Genomic DNA, 15,307 nt, shown 5'->3' with positions numbered 1-15,307 from the left:
TTGTATGACAAATTTGAAGTCAATCCTACAACAATGGGGTCACCCTGTGGTGTATTTGTCAGAAAAACAACGGCACGGGAAACACAGTACTGATGTATACGTTCACCCTTTTGTGTGCAGCCATTCATTCGTAGTATGCAAAGACAGTACACGTCATATACTGTACTATACCGCATCATTAACACTGCAAAAACCTAATTCTTGCATGCTCAGGATCAGCTTCAATGAATATATTCATGTGAAATTTCCTCATGTGTCAAGGCTCAACATCTGCAATTATTTCTCCGGAAAGGCATCAGCTGAACTTTGATATCGCATCCTCCTCCTCCCCCTTTCTTTATCCAACCCCCCCGCCTCCTCCTCCTCTCCTGCTCTGGACCAATTTAGGGTGGCGGGGCGATGGTTATCTAAATGCAAAGTGATGCTGTAATAGGGATGCTGTAATAGCATGCACCGAGGAGGCGTAAATGCCTGGCGAGACCCGGAGATGGAGGCAAGGGGAAGGAGGGAGGGGGCTCCCTGGTTGAAAGAGATAGGATACATGCATGTGAGAAAGAAGATTGTGCTTCAATGAAAAGCAGAAAGAAAAAAAAAAGGGGAGGGGGGAAATGGCATCGAGCAACAAAAGCAGGTAAATCATATGAGCAGGTATTATTTAAATTCATTTCTTGCAATTTCAGGGGGAAATTGATGGCCATTTCACAGATGGTCTGTGATCAACTATAAGGAAAATTATATATAATTATATACTTAAAGGTCTCTTATTATTAAAAGTGAAGTAAAGACAGACTTCTGTTTGATTTTAACAGATATTTACATTGTAAATATGACTAGAGATGAAAATATAGCGACACATACATGAGTGAATGTGTTATTAATTGCCCCGACGTGGATAAGATGTGCGGATGGCGTCCATCCCGCCAACGCACTCTCCTCCAATTACATTTCAATTAACAACAGTCAGCCAGGCGTCGCCACAAGACGTGTGCACAAGATGATTACTCTGTCAGTCAGAGATTGCCAAGGAGAATTTGCAATTTGTCAACGGACGGCTGTCGCTTTTCTTTTCCGTAGCAGAATCGCTTTCGGTATTTGTAATTATTATATAAGCGTTTGTGTATTAGAAGGTTAAATGTTTTGGGGGTGATGGCGGCCCAACAGTACAAGATTGCCCACGCCTGTCTTAGAGCAATCAATAATGTGCTGCGTCACTGAATTTGGTTGTGTTGTTGAAATTGCATCTGCCCCCCCCAAGTCAGTAACAAGAAGTATGACCACTTTTGACAAGTAGTTATCCCGCCAGACATGGTTGGCGGAAATTGATTTTTCTTTCTTGCTCTAAGACTGCAGCTGACAAAGAGGTGAATCTATTTATGTTTTTCCTTTATTGGTACAATTGATTCTATAGTCTCGCATCTCCACATATTTACCAGTGAGATATTAAAACAAAGATTGAGGGAATGAGAAAAGGGAATGAGGCTTCAGTCCATGTTGCTATGATGTTGGAAGACTTGGCTTTGTATTGGACTTTTGCAGGGCTGCACGGCGGATGAGTGGTTAGGAGACCCGCTGAATAGATGCAGATTCTGGAAGAACTAGAAAGCTTTCTTTCTCTGAAAGCTGGTTATTGTGTGTAGCTGCTCTATTGGAGCAATGCAATACTCAATGCAAACAGACGGTAAATGAACATAATTGGCGGAAAAATGGCCGGAGGAGGCCCAAGTTCAATCCCACCCGTCGCCATCTCAGTGTGGGTTTTCTCCGGGTACTCCGGTTTCCTCCCACATTCCAAAAACATGCTAGGTTAATTAGCGACTCCAAATTGTCCATAGGTATGAATGCGAGTGTGAATGGTTGTTTGTCTATATGTGCCCTGTGATTGGCTGGCCACCAGTCTCTTGCCCAAAGACAGCTGTGATAGGCTCCAGCATACCCGCGACTGATTATTTCTCTTTGTATTCACCAATGAGTCAACATTAGCATTGCATGGTGTTTTCAAGGCAGATGTTTGTGACCAGGGCTGCACGGAGGATGAGTGGTTAGCACGCAGGCCTCACAGCTAGGAGACCCAAGTTCAATTCCACCCTTGGCCATCTCTGTGTGGAGTTTACATGTTCTCCCCGTGCATGCGTGGGTTTTCTCCGGGTACTCCGGTTTCCTCCCACATTCCAAAAACATGCTAGGTTAATTGGTGACTCCAAATTGTCCATAGGTATGAATGTGAGTGTGAATGGTTGTTTGTCTATATGTGCCCTGTGATTGGTGGGCGACCAGTCCAGGGTGTACCCTGCCTCTCGCCCGAAGACAGCTGGGATAGGCTCCAGCACCCACCCCGACCCTTGTGAGGATAAACGGTAGAAAATCAATGAATGAATGAATGGACTTTTCCATTGCGTGTGCTCATAAATGACCAACCATGCTTGGCTGGTGGTCAAAATGGCCGGCCGTCATAGTCTTATCTTGAGAAAGATGTCGAAATACCCCCCCGGATTGACAATCCCCGCTTGGAACAACAAGTGCACCACTGAGCTTAAGGAAGCAAAAATGTGTGCAAAGCCTCTGCGTATCTTCGACCGGCCGAGTGACTCCACTCTCTCTCTCCTGCATGTGTTTATTAAAAGAGAAACATGAAGTGTTGAGGCGTCCATGTATGAAATTCAATTTTTCATCCTTACACACTGTGCTTTCATTAAAGCGCTTACTATCACAGCAAGCAGGCGGGGTGGGCTCGCCACGAGTACATATTGTTCCATAAGAGGAGGGAAAGGCCGGCATTAATGGAGGGGGGGGGTGGGTGGAGTACCGGAAGGAAGGAGTATAGAAAAAGAGTTAGAGGATTGAGTTTTAACTAGTTGGCCGAGAAAGGAATGGGTCAGTCAGCTGCAGCACAATAGAGGGGCTTCAATTCTTATGTAATTTTAACAAGAATATGCTTGGTTTGAGTCCCCCCCACGCCCTCCAACTATGGACCACTGCACAGAATAAATTGCATACTGGACATTTGTCTTTGACAACAGAAAAAAGTACCATCAGTACATTTCAACATTAGCCACATATACATGGACCCAAATATTCCAATTGGATTCGGGTTATTTGCTCAAACGGTAAGAATGTAACCTTTGTATACACCTAATTCCGAAAGAAAAGTGCCAATCCGAATGAATATATAATGGGATTCCCAGGGTTGGAATATTCCTTTCCCCAATCCGATTGAGGTATCTTGTACCCGCTCAAACGGAAAGTTGTCAGACTGCGTTCTTTTTCTTCTTCTCTTGTTTATTGGCGGTTGGCAAGCAGCTTTCGTGTGCATTAGCGCCATCTGTGGAACAGAATCTAAACCCTTCTATACGCCATTCACAAGTCCAGTTTTTATTAAAAAAGAAAATATATATCTATATAAAACATGTGCCAAGCTTAATTATAAAATATTAGCAAGATTGAATTTGATCTTTTCCTGTTTAAATGCGTTCTTTCAGTGCATGCTTAGATATGACGTAACACGCAACACGTAAGACGTTTTTTCAGTTTTCAAAATGGAGTCAAGCAATCGACACTGGACTGCTGCGGAAAGTTTGCTTTTGATCCAAACTAAATTTCAAGACTGGATAAACGGAAAAACTGTCAATATGGAGTTATTCCAACAAGTCGGTATCACGTGATGTTGATGTTTACGTTTTACTGCGTATGCCCCATTGACTATTCTGGTTGATTATAGCGCCGCATGTAGACAAGAGATTGGAATATTCCTTTCCATGTATAACATTGTTTTCGAAAAGGTCATTCGGAAAGAGTAAAATAACTCCTCATGTAAACGTGGCTAAAGTCATGTTAAGCCACTGTTACATCCTCATTCTCGGACTCTCCTCCTTGACAAAGAATGCACAGGCAGGGTCAGCTGACTGTCTGACCCACCCAAGGGAAGAATGCAATGTGACTAAACACATTGTGACAGCCTTGCCCTTTCTACACGGGAGGGAGATGAGGTGGTGTACAGTACGACTGGGTGGGATGCTTGGATCATGTGAGAAAAAAAAAAAAAAAAAAGTCAATCCAACCACAAGACCAAATAAATGAGCAAAGGGTATTAAGAGAAGAAGAACATACACAGGAAGTTGTGTAAAAGACACTCACCGATCGATCGCAGCACCCCTAGTTAAATGCGTATCCTTATTCACGGTGTAATAGCTATTTAGGTCCCTTGGCGTTTCTTCTTGGCTACATTGCTATTGTTTGAAAATGGAAAACAAGAAGATGACTATGACCCTGATATCATAATATTCAACCTTCATGCACTATACCAGGGATAGGCAAACTACAGCCCGGGGGCCCACCAAGCATTTTGAATCTGGCCCGCCAGTTGCTTTAAGTATTTCAACTTTTAAACTGGCAACATGACTCATTTTCTAATGCTTATTCTCACAAGGATTGTGGTGGGTGCGGGGTACAACCTGGACTGGTGGCCAGCCAATCACAGGGCACATATAGACAAACAACCATTCACACTCACATTCATACCTATGGACAATTTGGAGTCACCAATTAACCTAGCATGTTTTTGGAATGTGGGAGGAAACCGGAGTACCCGGAGAAAATATGCAAACTCCACACAGAAATGGCCGAGGATGGAATTGAACTCGGGTCTCCTAGCTGTGAGGCCTGCACGCTAACCACTCATCCGCCATTTTTGCCAATTTTGCTAATTTTCCGGCTGGTGGTATACTCCAATAGAGCAGTTACACACAATAACCAGCAGAGAAAGCTTTCTAGGTCTTCCAGAATCTGCACCTATTCAGCTGTATTTCTTTGGATTACATACTTCCTGTGAAAATGGTCTGTTTTAATGTAATGCCTCCAGTTATGCCCACTCTGCTGTGGTTGGTGAAAGGGATTCTTTCTATTCTTATTGCATCACTCTTACAATGGATCCTCTTTAATGTATTTAATTGTAATTATAATTTTCTTTAGATTAATCTTAATTTAATTTGAGTGACAATGGGAATAGAGCGTATGCTCAGTAAAGGAAGAGCTTGCGAACCCGAAGAAAACCCACGCATGCACGGGGAAAACATGCAAACTCCACACAGAGATGGCCGAGGGTGGGATTGAACTAAGCTTTCCTAGCTGTGAGGCATGCATGCTAACCACTCAACCACTGTGCAGCCTGTCGGATGTCTTATTTAGTAAAAAAACAACAACAAAACAAGAACATACAGCTAATAGTATAACACTTTTACAGATAAAATTAGACAATAATTCAAGGAAAATTATAAGCATAAAATTGTGTGTGTGTGTTAAATATATGTTATGGCCCCCCAGACAATTTTGTTAACTCAATGCAACCCACGAGTCAAAACATTTGCCCACCCCTGCACTATACTGTATAGCCTCATCTAGTCACTCTTGGAGTCCCCTTGTTAAAAGCCCTAAAACTTCCCTTCCACCAATCACATTAGAGAGCAAAGCATCTCCAACCAAGCACTTTTCCAACTAAATCTCAATCATTTCCACCGGCGTGCTGAGAAAGCAGGATACAGGTCGTATTCTCTCTACTACCTATTCTTAGAAGCTCACGATCTTTCAACATTAATTCCCCATGAAGTGAGGAGTTGTGATGTGGAGATTTCCCCTGTGGCGAAATGGAGAAGCCGCCATGAACACCAGACCAGAGACGGTCGGCTCAGACAGCAAAAGGAGAGACGGTAAAGTGAGGACATTTTAATGGAGAGTAGATCAACTTCATTTTGGTTTAGTGTGTTGGTTTGGTGGGTTTTTTGGTGTCATACGGGGTTTAGTTTTTTTTAGGTTTGATTCCTTTTTTTTTTGGCGGGTGACAAACTATGCAATGAGGTTGTCTTTAAAATAAACTTTATTAATAACTATTAATAACTAATAACTACAGAACAGTATACAAACACAATGAGGAGTTTCCTTACTGACCAGCAGAGAAAGCTTTTCTTTGGATTCCATACTTCCCGTGAAAATGGTCTGTTTTAATGGAATGCCTCCAGTGTTGAGTGGTGTAATGCCTTCATTACAATGGATCCCCTTTAATATATTTAATTGTAATTATAATTTTCTTTAAATTAATCTTAATTTAATTTGAGTGAAAATGGGAATAGAGCGTATGCTCAGTAAAGGAAGAGCTTGCGAACCCGGGGAAAACCCACGCATGCACGGGGAAAACATGCAAACATGTTATCGGCAAAAACGCATTATCCGTAACGGATACTCGTTTATAACGAATACCCGGGTCAGCCGTAGTAGTTTGCATTGTAACTAAGGATCGACCGATACATCGGCCGGCCAATATTTGCGTTCTTTACTTGAATCGGTATCGGCCGATACTTGCGTGGGTTTGCCGATATATTTTTCCGCCGCATGATTTACAGACAGGCATCCACCGGGCGGCTATGTGTTGCTGGAGGACCCAGGAATACACGCAGTCACGGCACCCCGCCGCTGCATCATACCAAGGGTACGTTTTGAGGGAGCAAAAGCAGTATCGGCCAAAAACGGTGATGGGAAAAAAATCACACCAAATCTTAATGGTTTTCTGACCTCATTGAATGCAGTAAAACGGCACATTTTGGTGTGTCCTTTTATTGTAGCCAGGCTAAGGCATATCTGTGCAGTACTAAACAAATCGGGTTCTTGAACAAGAGCAAAAACAAGTATTTATATTTTGCCGAGTGTAATAAAAGGCTTGCCGGTACAAACCACTCGCATGTACTACTTTGTCAATAAAGTTGTAATTCCTCAAGTGTATTGTAAACACCAAAAAGTCATCTGATGCTAGGAGACAATCACAAGTTTTGAAACAGAAACGTTCGAAGTACTTTTGTTTCTTGATCATTTTTTACGGCCACTGCTTGTGTGCTAAGTAAGGCACTGAAGCGGCCTGCCATGGAGGGTGTAGGGGTGGGGGGGTTGGGGGGGCTCCAGGAAAATGCCAGGTTGTGTTTTCAGCTTGAGTGGATGGGACGTGCATGGCGCGACCATCAATGTCAGCAGAGTACAGTACCTGCAGTCAAAAGACTGACAGGATGGAGACCTAAAAGAATGGAATAAAGCAGCCAACCAGTCAACCAACGAGTCAGCAAGTAAAAAAAAATAAAAAGTATTTTCAGGTTTTTTTTTTGTTTTGTTTTTTTTTTGCTAAGCTTAAAAATAAATGGCTTGGTTGAGTAGCTGCTACTATCATGAATAATTTGATTTGACAACTCATATATATATATATATATATATATATATATATATATATATATATATATATATATATATATATATATATATACTAAGTTCATATTTAAACTTGAGTGCATAAATAAGCTGCTTCGGTACGTGCCAAAAAATAAAAATACAAAAAAGAAATTATAAAAATTAAAAAAAATAATAATTATATTAGGAAAGCAGGAAGTGAACAAATGTAACTGTTACTGATTGTAAAAGTACCAAATAGAGGGGTAGATTTAATAAGTTTTGCTTCTTCCTACTCCTTTTCTATTAAATTGCGGACTCCTGTAGAGCACAGAAAGCGTTGTAGTACTTCCAGAATCTGCACCTATTCAGCTGTATTTCTTTGCATTTTGTGGTTCCCGCATAAACGGTCAGTTTTAATATGCCTTTTCTACATGACAACATAATAACAGGTACCCACTATGCCATTACTATATGGTCATATCACCTTGTACTTCGGTACGTGACAAAAATAAATAAATTACCCCCCAAAAAAAATAGGAAAGCAGGAAGTGAACAAATGTAACAGTTACTGATTGTAAAAGTACCAGATGGAGGGGTATGATTTAATAAGCTTTGTTTCTTCCTACTCCTTTTGGACCTGTGGAACTGTGAACTGATTATGTGATGCATTCAATTGTAATCTGATGCATGTTCAAATGAAATAGTAGACCACATGTTCATTTATGTATATTGCACAACACAGTACCAACTGAATTTATATATTTTTTGTTAGTACTGTGTAATGTGTAGTGTCTTCCTTTCCTTTTTTGGGTGACCTTTGTCGTGTTTGACTTCAATGCACGATGAGTCTCCATGCTTTCCTTGCAGACAACTTTGTCTTAAATGTCACCTGGTTGAATCAGCAGTGATCCAAAAGCCGGTCAGCCTGTTTCCTGTGGCTAAAACCACTTACTTGAACCTCTTTACCAGTGTTGCCAGGTCTCACGACAGAAACAAGCAATCAGCTCTCAATGAAAAGAAGCTGCTAATCAAGCTTCCATATAAACACTGCAAGGCCGATGGTTGTGAATGGCATCAGTCAACATTATAGTGGAATATAAATATAAATATATATTAACTATTAAATATTTATTAACTTATATATATATATATATATATATATATATATATATATATAAGTTTTCAATGTCTGACTGTTACATTCAATCTCTGTGTGTAATCTCTCTAGTATGTGCAAGACTGCCCTCTGTTGTTCATGTTTTATGGCATCATCTCAGAAATAAAACAGCACATCCTGGAGAGCAGTGATGCTGTTTGTTTTCTCTGAGCGGCCATTTTTAACACAAACAACTGTTTTTGTTTTACAACAATATTATACCATACTTTTTAAAAGGGGACCTATTATGTTCATTTTTTGGCCCTTTGTATTGAGTTGTGGACTCCTATAGAGCAGCTACACACAATAACCAGCACACAAAGCTTTCTAGTTCTTCCAGAATCTGCACCTATTCAGCTGTATTTCTTTGGATTTGGTGGTTTCCAAATGTTGCTTTCCCTTTCGAGGCAAAACTCCAGTGTACACGCATGGCCCTTTGCATTGAGTTCTGGACTCCTATAGAGCGGCTACATACAATAACCAACACACAGCTTTCTAGTTCTTCCAAAATTTGCACCCATTCAGCTGTATTTCTTTGGATTTGGTGGTTTCCAAATGTGGCTTTCCCTTTCGAGGCAAAACTCCAGTGTACACGCATGGCCCTTTGTATTGAGTTGTGGACTCCTATAGAGCAGCTACATACAATAACCAGCACACAAAGCTTTCTAGTTCTTCCAGAATCTGCACCTATTCAGCTGTATTTCTTTGGATTTGGTGGTTAAGAAATGTGGCTTTCCCTTTCGAGGCAAAACTCCAGTGTGCACGCACATTTTGCTTATTTACGCTGCACGGCTGTTTGAAGACAAGCAGGCAGTAGTGTTGTGTCAAGTGCTCATGTGTCAATCATTGGACCTGAGGGGGAGGCACACCAGGAACGGTGCCATGCATCATTAAGTCATGGGTTTGGCTTCAATCTTGTGCTGTAGCTATGTAGCTATATATAAAAAAATGTAGCGTTGCTGGGGTTGGGTAAATAATGATGTCCAGGGGGTAGTCTCAGCCTGAGACTGACTGCAAGAAAATAAATTGACATTTTGCCCTCGGCTCATTGTTAATAAAGCATTTTGGGGGTGGGGGGGGTTGCAGGTGAGCACCGGCTCTATTCGGCTAATCCGCTAATAAATGCTACCTAGTAGGCTTGTTGGGTATAATAAATATGTGCTTTTACATGTTATACACAGCACAATAAAGATGATTTTTTTTTTAATGACAAGTTGAGAAGTTGGCACACCCACCTCACTCAAAACAAATAGTCAAATAGTCTAATTTTTAGCGCTGCCTTTGTGCTGTTTTGTGCAATTAAAATGAACGTTTGTGCTGCTTTTGTTTTTGAGTTATTAACATGCTCAGAATTCAACCAACGTAGTATCATTTTTAGTGCGCTTTTGTGTTTGTGCGGCTTTCGTTTTTTATTTATTAATGATTTAAGGAGCTTCCTTTAAATGTACTGTTGTCTAATTCCATGAAGTCATCATAAAACAGACAATATAAGAATGTTTAATTTTGAACTGGTTAAGCACAAATTGCATGAACGTGTGCATATGGCACTTTTTTTTTGGTGAATATTTGTTGTGACCGTTTTGGCAAGATAACACCAATAATGTTAACATTACAAAAAAAATTAGTTTAAATAAAGTAATTAAATTACTTAATTAAATTAATTATTTAATTAATTTCAATTTAATTAATTTAAAATTAATTATTTAATTCATTTAATTACATGTAATAAAAAATTACATTAAATACAATGAAATAACAATTACTCTGAAATAATATAAACGGCTACAAAAATCCTGTGCAATAACCATGCAATAAACGAGTGCAATAACTGTGCAATAAACATGTACACAGCTGGCATACATGATGTCCCATGCTGCATATAAGTAAATGTAATTAAAAATTACAATACAATGAAATAACAATTACTCGGAAATAAATAATATAAACTGCTCCAAAAATACTGTGCAATAACCATGCAATAACTGCGCAATAAACTTGTACACAGCTGAAAAGAGTGCATATAACTTTTCGATTTGTGTTACCTTGAAATTTGCTAAATAAAAATAAAATATTCAACAATAATCAGATAAAGACGTATACATGATGTCCCGTGCGGCATATATAATTAAAAATTACAATACAATGAAATAATTACTCTGAAATAAATAATATAAACTGCTCCAAAAATCCTGTGCAATAACCATGCAATAAACGAGTGCAATAACTGTGCAATAAACATGTACACAGCTGAAAATAGTGCATATAACTTTTCGATTTGTGTTACCTTGAAATTATGGTAAATAAAAATAAAATATTAAACAATAATCAGATATCAAGAGGCATACATGATGCCCCATGCTGCATATATCTATGCTATGCTATCATTGCTATGATAATAAGAAAACCAACACAAATCCGACGACTGTGTTTGTTAACTTTGGTCTTTTAGTTGACAACAGTTCAATTATTGTTCACTGCGTGTTGCGTTGTTGCTGCAGGCGATGGATGATGTGCGTTGCATGACGCTCTCTCGCTCATGTAGCGAGACACGTGGCTGATCAATAGAGGACGAGGTTTGTCTCTACATAAATGAGAGTGTAAAAATGCATCGAGAGAGAGAGAGATCAAATGAGAAAGATGAAGAGTGTGTCCGCCTGAGGAGCGCCTCTGTTTTGATGCTTTATGATAGTTGTTGCAGATATGGTATTTTTCAAGGCGACACTACTCATGTGTTATGCCTGTTAAGGGAGGCGAACAAATGCTCAATGTCAACAACTCTTTGTAGAGTCCATCATCATGTGTCTGGCTCCGGTGTACATGGCCACATCCTTGACTCGTGCAATATTTCAGGGCCTGTACAGTGGAGGAGCATGCGACACGGCATGCACTTCATCCTTGTGAGCAGCACTCGGCTTAGAGATGCTCTGACAACACCCCACCATGATTCCACAGGGCCCTTCTTGGAAATACACACTGCAGGATTTTTATATTGACGATATTGACAAGCTCACAGCTGCTGTCAGTTCTCTGAAACATCCATCGCAGGACTCTTCTGAGTGACTGCTAGAGCGGAGAATGGACCTCAAAGATGGCCATTCCACTGAAAGAACACAAAGGTGAACAGAAATAGGAGAGGAATGGAGTAGCCCTTAACAAAATATAGCACAGCATAGCATAACACAACAAAACAAAATGCAGCTCAAGGTTGTTTTTTATTCATTCATTCATTTTCTACCACTAGCTGTCTTCAGGCGAGAGACGGGGCACAATCACAGGGCACATATAGACAAACAACCATTCACACTCACATTCATACCTATGGACAATTTGGAGTCGCCAATTAACCTAGCATGTTTTTGGAATGTGGCAGGAAACCGGAGTACCCGGAGAAAACCCACGCATGCACGGGGAGAACATGCAAGCTCCACACAGAAATGGCCGAGGGCGGAATTGAACTCGGGTCTCCTAGCTGTGAGGCCTGCGCGCTAACCACTCGTCACCGTGCAGCCCCGGTCAAAAATATCTGCCATGAAAACATCATGTAATGCTCATGTTGACTCATTGGCGAATACATAGAAATAATCAGGCGCAGATGCTGGAGCCTATCCTAGTCTTTGGGCAAGAGGCGGGGTACACCAGCCAATCACAGGGCACATATAGACAAACAACCATTCACACTCACATTCATACCTATGGACAATTTGGAGTCGCTAATTAACCTAGCATGTTTTTGGAATGTGGGAGGAAACCGGAGTACCCGGAGAAAACCCACGCATGCACGGGGAGAACATGCAAACTCCACACAAAAATGGCCGAGGGTGGAATTGAACTCGGGTCTCCTAGCTGTGAGGCCTGTGCGCTAACCACTCATCGGCCATTTTCGCCAATTATGCTCATTTTCCGGCTGTTTGCATTGAGTGGTGGACTCCAATAGAACATCTACACACAATAACCAGCAGAGAAAGCTTTCTAGGTCTTCCAGAATCTGCACCTATTCAGCTGTATTTCTTTGGATTCTGTGCTTTCCGCGAAAATGGTCTGTTTTAATGTATCCCGCCTACAGTCACGCCCACTCCGCTGTGGTTGGTGAAAGGGATTCTTTCTATTCTTATTGCATCACTCTTACAATGGATCCCCTTTAATGTATTTAATTGTAATTTTCTTCAGATTAATCTTAATTTAATTTTAGTGAAAACGGCAATAGAGCATATGCTCAGTAAAGGAAGATCTACTTTAAACCCCTCAAAACGTCCCCTAGTATGTTATTTCATGATTCTTTGTCATCGGTTTTGTAATCAGTGTGTGGAAATGAAAAAAAAAAAGAATGTTGTTCTCCTCTCACCCGTCACAAACACACACACACACACACACAGTCGTACCATTTGAGCTTCACAAAACCTTCCCAATACGAGCCCTTTTGTTGTAAAGAAAGCAGTAATGACAAATAGGCAGATAAACGGAAGCCAGCACATTACGGCGCATTAAGCCACTCACTACCAGAGGAAGCATTACACAAAGAATAAAAGAGCAGATGATAAAAGGAGGGAGGGAGAGAAAGAAATGACAGCAAGGTCCAGAGAAAAGAGCCAGTGGTGATAAAAAAAAAAAGGCGCACTAATCCAAGCGACTACACAGAGATTAAAATTGCAGAGGTTAAGCAGGCCCGTCCATTCCATGAAACACCGCTTCTCTTTCTCTCATCCCTTCTAATGGCATTAGAAACGTGCAAGCCTTTAATCGTGTGTGTGTGTGTGTGTGTGTGTGTGTGTGTGTGTGTGTGTGTGTGTGTGTGTGTGGCCTCTGTGCAACCCACACACACACACACACACACACACACACTCAAGCATGATTGGCTATGGTCGCCTGTTAAAAGAGGGTTACTACTTACAACAGAATCAGCAATTTCTTCATTTATTTTAAACAGCTAAAAAACATATTTTGCTAATGTATCTTTTTTTGTGTTATGCCAGGATTGAACAAAGAAAACATGACGATAACCATAGACTCAGTCATGACACTCATTACAACTTAACTTTGTCAAGGATGCTCAGTTGCAATATGGCTAAGTCAACAATAACTCGACTAGTACACCGCCAAGTCAGCATTGTGTAGTAGTATTGTGTTGCGATGAGTATGATATAACACACACAAAAAAAAAATGGCCACAAGTGTGTTCTTTTTGACAGCTAGTAACTGAGACACAGAGCTGCAAAATTAAAAAAACGGTGAGCGGCGATCACTTGCGGGTAACACTAGCAACCAGCTGCATTACACAGGAGGGAACGCAAAACTAAATAACAGTTATTGAAAAACAAATAGCCGAAATCAAAGTAACACACTAAAAACTTAAGCTAATGACACCACTTGTCATTTAGTCAAGCAATAATAAATTAAACAAGTAAATGAAAAGACAGTTCCGCAATGTAGTTCATGGCACAATCAAAAAAGTAATTTTTACACACATTATTATTATTATTACTATTATTAGTAGTAGTATTTATTATACAGGAGCCAGGCAACGACATTTTGTTGGCAATTTCACAGCTGTGTTATTGTGCAATGACAATAAAGGTCTATCTAGTCTATCTAGCTATCTATAAAAATTATCTGTAAAGACTAGAAAACATGCATCAATATTTAATATTGTAGCGACCCGGATGTATTCTTGTTGACATGTTGTGTTCTACAATTTCTGACCCTTTCGGGTGGCCGTGAATGCACCAGGAATAGGGGCGTGTCGCGGTGGGGGAACCAGGAAGGAAGCACCACCGACAGTAGCCATTATTGTGTGCAATAAAAAAAGCTTGTTATTGACGACAATGATTTCCATAGCGTCGTCGCCGACGCTACAATATTGTCAAAATGTTTACAGGTAAACAATATTTTAATAATTCACACTTCAGCTCAATATGGCAAAAAATATCAGTATAGGATTCATTCATATTCATTGATTCAACAGCATTTCATCCAAATGACGTAGCATTCATTATACGCAGTACATGTTCTACTACTGGTTAGCACAGAGTTTAACAACCATTAAAAGATAGAAAAGAAACAGTTATTGAAAAACAAATAACAGCCGAAATCAAAGTAACACACTAAAAACTTAAGCTAATGACACCACTGGTCATTCAGTCACGCGATAATAAATTAACAAACAAGTCAATGAAAAAAAGACATTTCCGCAATGTAGTTCATGACGTATCAAACTTTTCCACATAAGCTTCACAAGATGGCGGCTTCAAATACAACAGGTGACAATTGTAAAAGGTGTGTACAGCTTACCGAATCGCTGTTTTATCCATCCGCCACAACTTGAAACGCTGAGATTTCATTGTTGCCGCTATTGTGGTTATGCAAGTGCCGCGTTCTAACGGATACGCGGTTTTTACTAGCCGACATTTTCCGTGTGTTTCTTTGAAACATGTTGTTTTCCTCTTCAATCAACCCGCGTCTTTAAACACCTGCGTCCTTATTCGTTCTTTGCGCGGGTGACGTACGCGCGTTGATTACGTAAGCGATTCTTCCAAGCAGGTAAAAAAATATTTTTTTATTTTATAATTGAGGTATTTCAGTTATTTGAATAATCGTTGCAGCCCTAAACACAACAATAATTTTGAAAAGTGAACAAGCTTCATCAATATAATACAATATAATAGTGGCCATTATATAAGAACATATATAATATAACGAAAAACAAAATGTGGAACTATTTCTATATATGTATGCAAAGCTAAGTCTCATTATATGTGTGTCCAACCCCTACCTATATAGTCTCAAACCCACCCCCACCTCCAGTGGTAATTGGGTATGACATGGGATCAACAGTGGAGAAAGCATTTGAATGCACCAAACGTTGCCTTCATCACTTTGCCTCCTTACCATGCTGTTGCCTGAGCAACATCTGCATCCTCTCGCCAAAGACCGTGTGTCACTTCTTTTATTAAGAAG

At 40.2% G+C, this 15,307-nt stretch overlaps 1 protein-coding gene across 1 annotated transcript in view; it reads right to left on the bottom strand.

The window, feature by feature from the left end:
• Positions 1-14,981, bottom strand: part of LOC131137090 (plexin-A1-like) — a 183,608-nt gene extending 168,627 nt beyond the window's left edge. The window contains exon 1 of the mRNA XM_058084629.1: positions 14,642-14,981. The gene's annotated coding sequence lies outside the window, so the exon portion shown is untranslated. The remainder of the gene's footprint in view (positions 1-14,641) is intronic.
• Between the last annotated feature and the right edge of the window lie 326 nt (positions 14,982-15,307).

This window comes from Doryrhamphus excisus, chromosome 10 (assembly GCF_030265055.1).
Source record: "Doryrhamphus excisus isolate RoL2022-K1 chromosome 10, RoL_Dexc_1.0, whole genome shotgun sequence".
In the NCBI taxonomy this organism is placed as follows: Eukaryota; Metazoa; Chordata; class Actinopteri; order Syngnathiformes; family Syngnathidae; genus Doryrhamphus; species Doryrhamphus excisus.
This window is presented reverse-complemented; position numbering and strand designations above follow the sequence as displayed.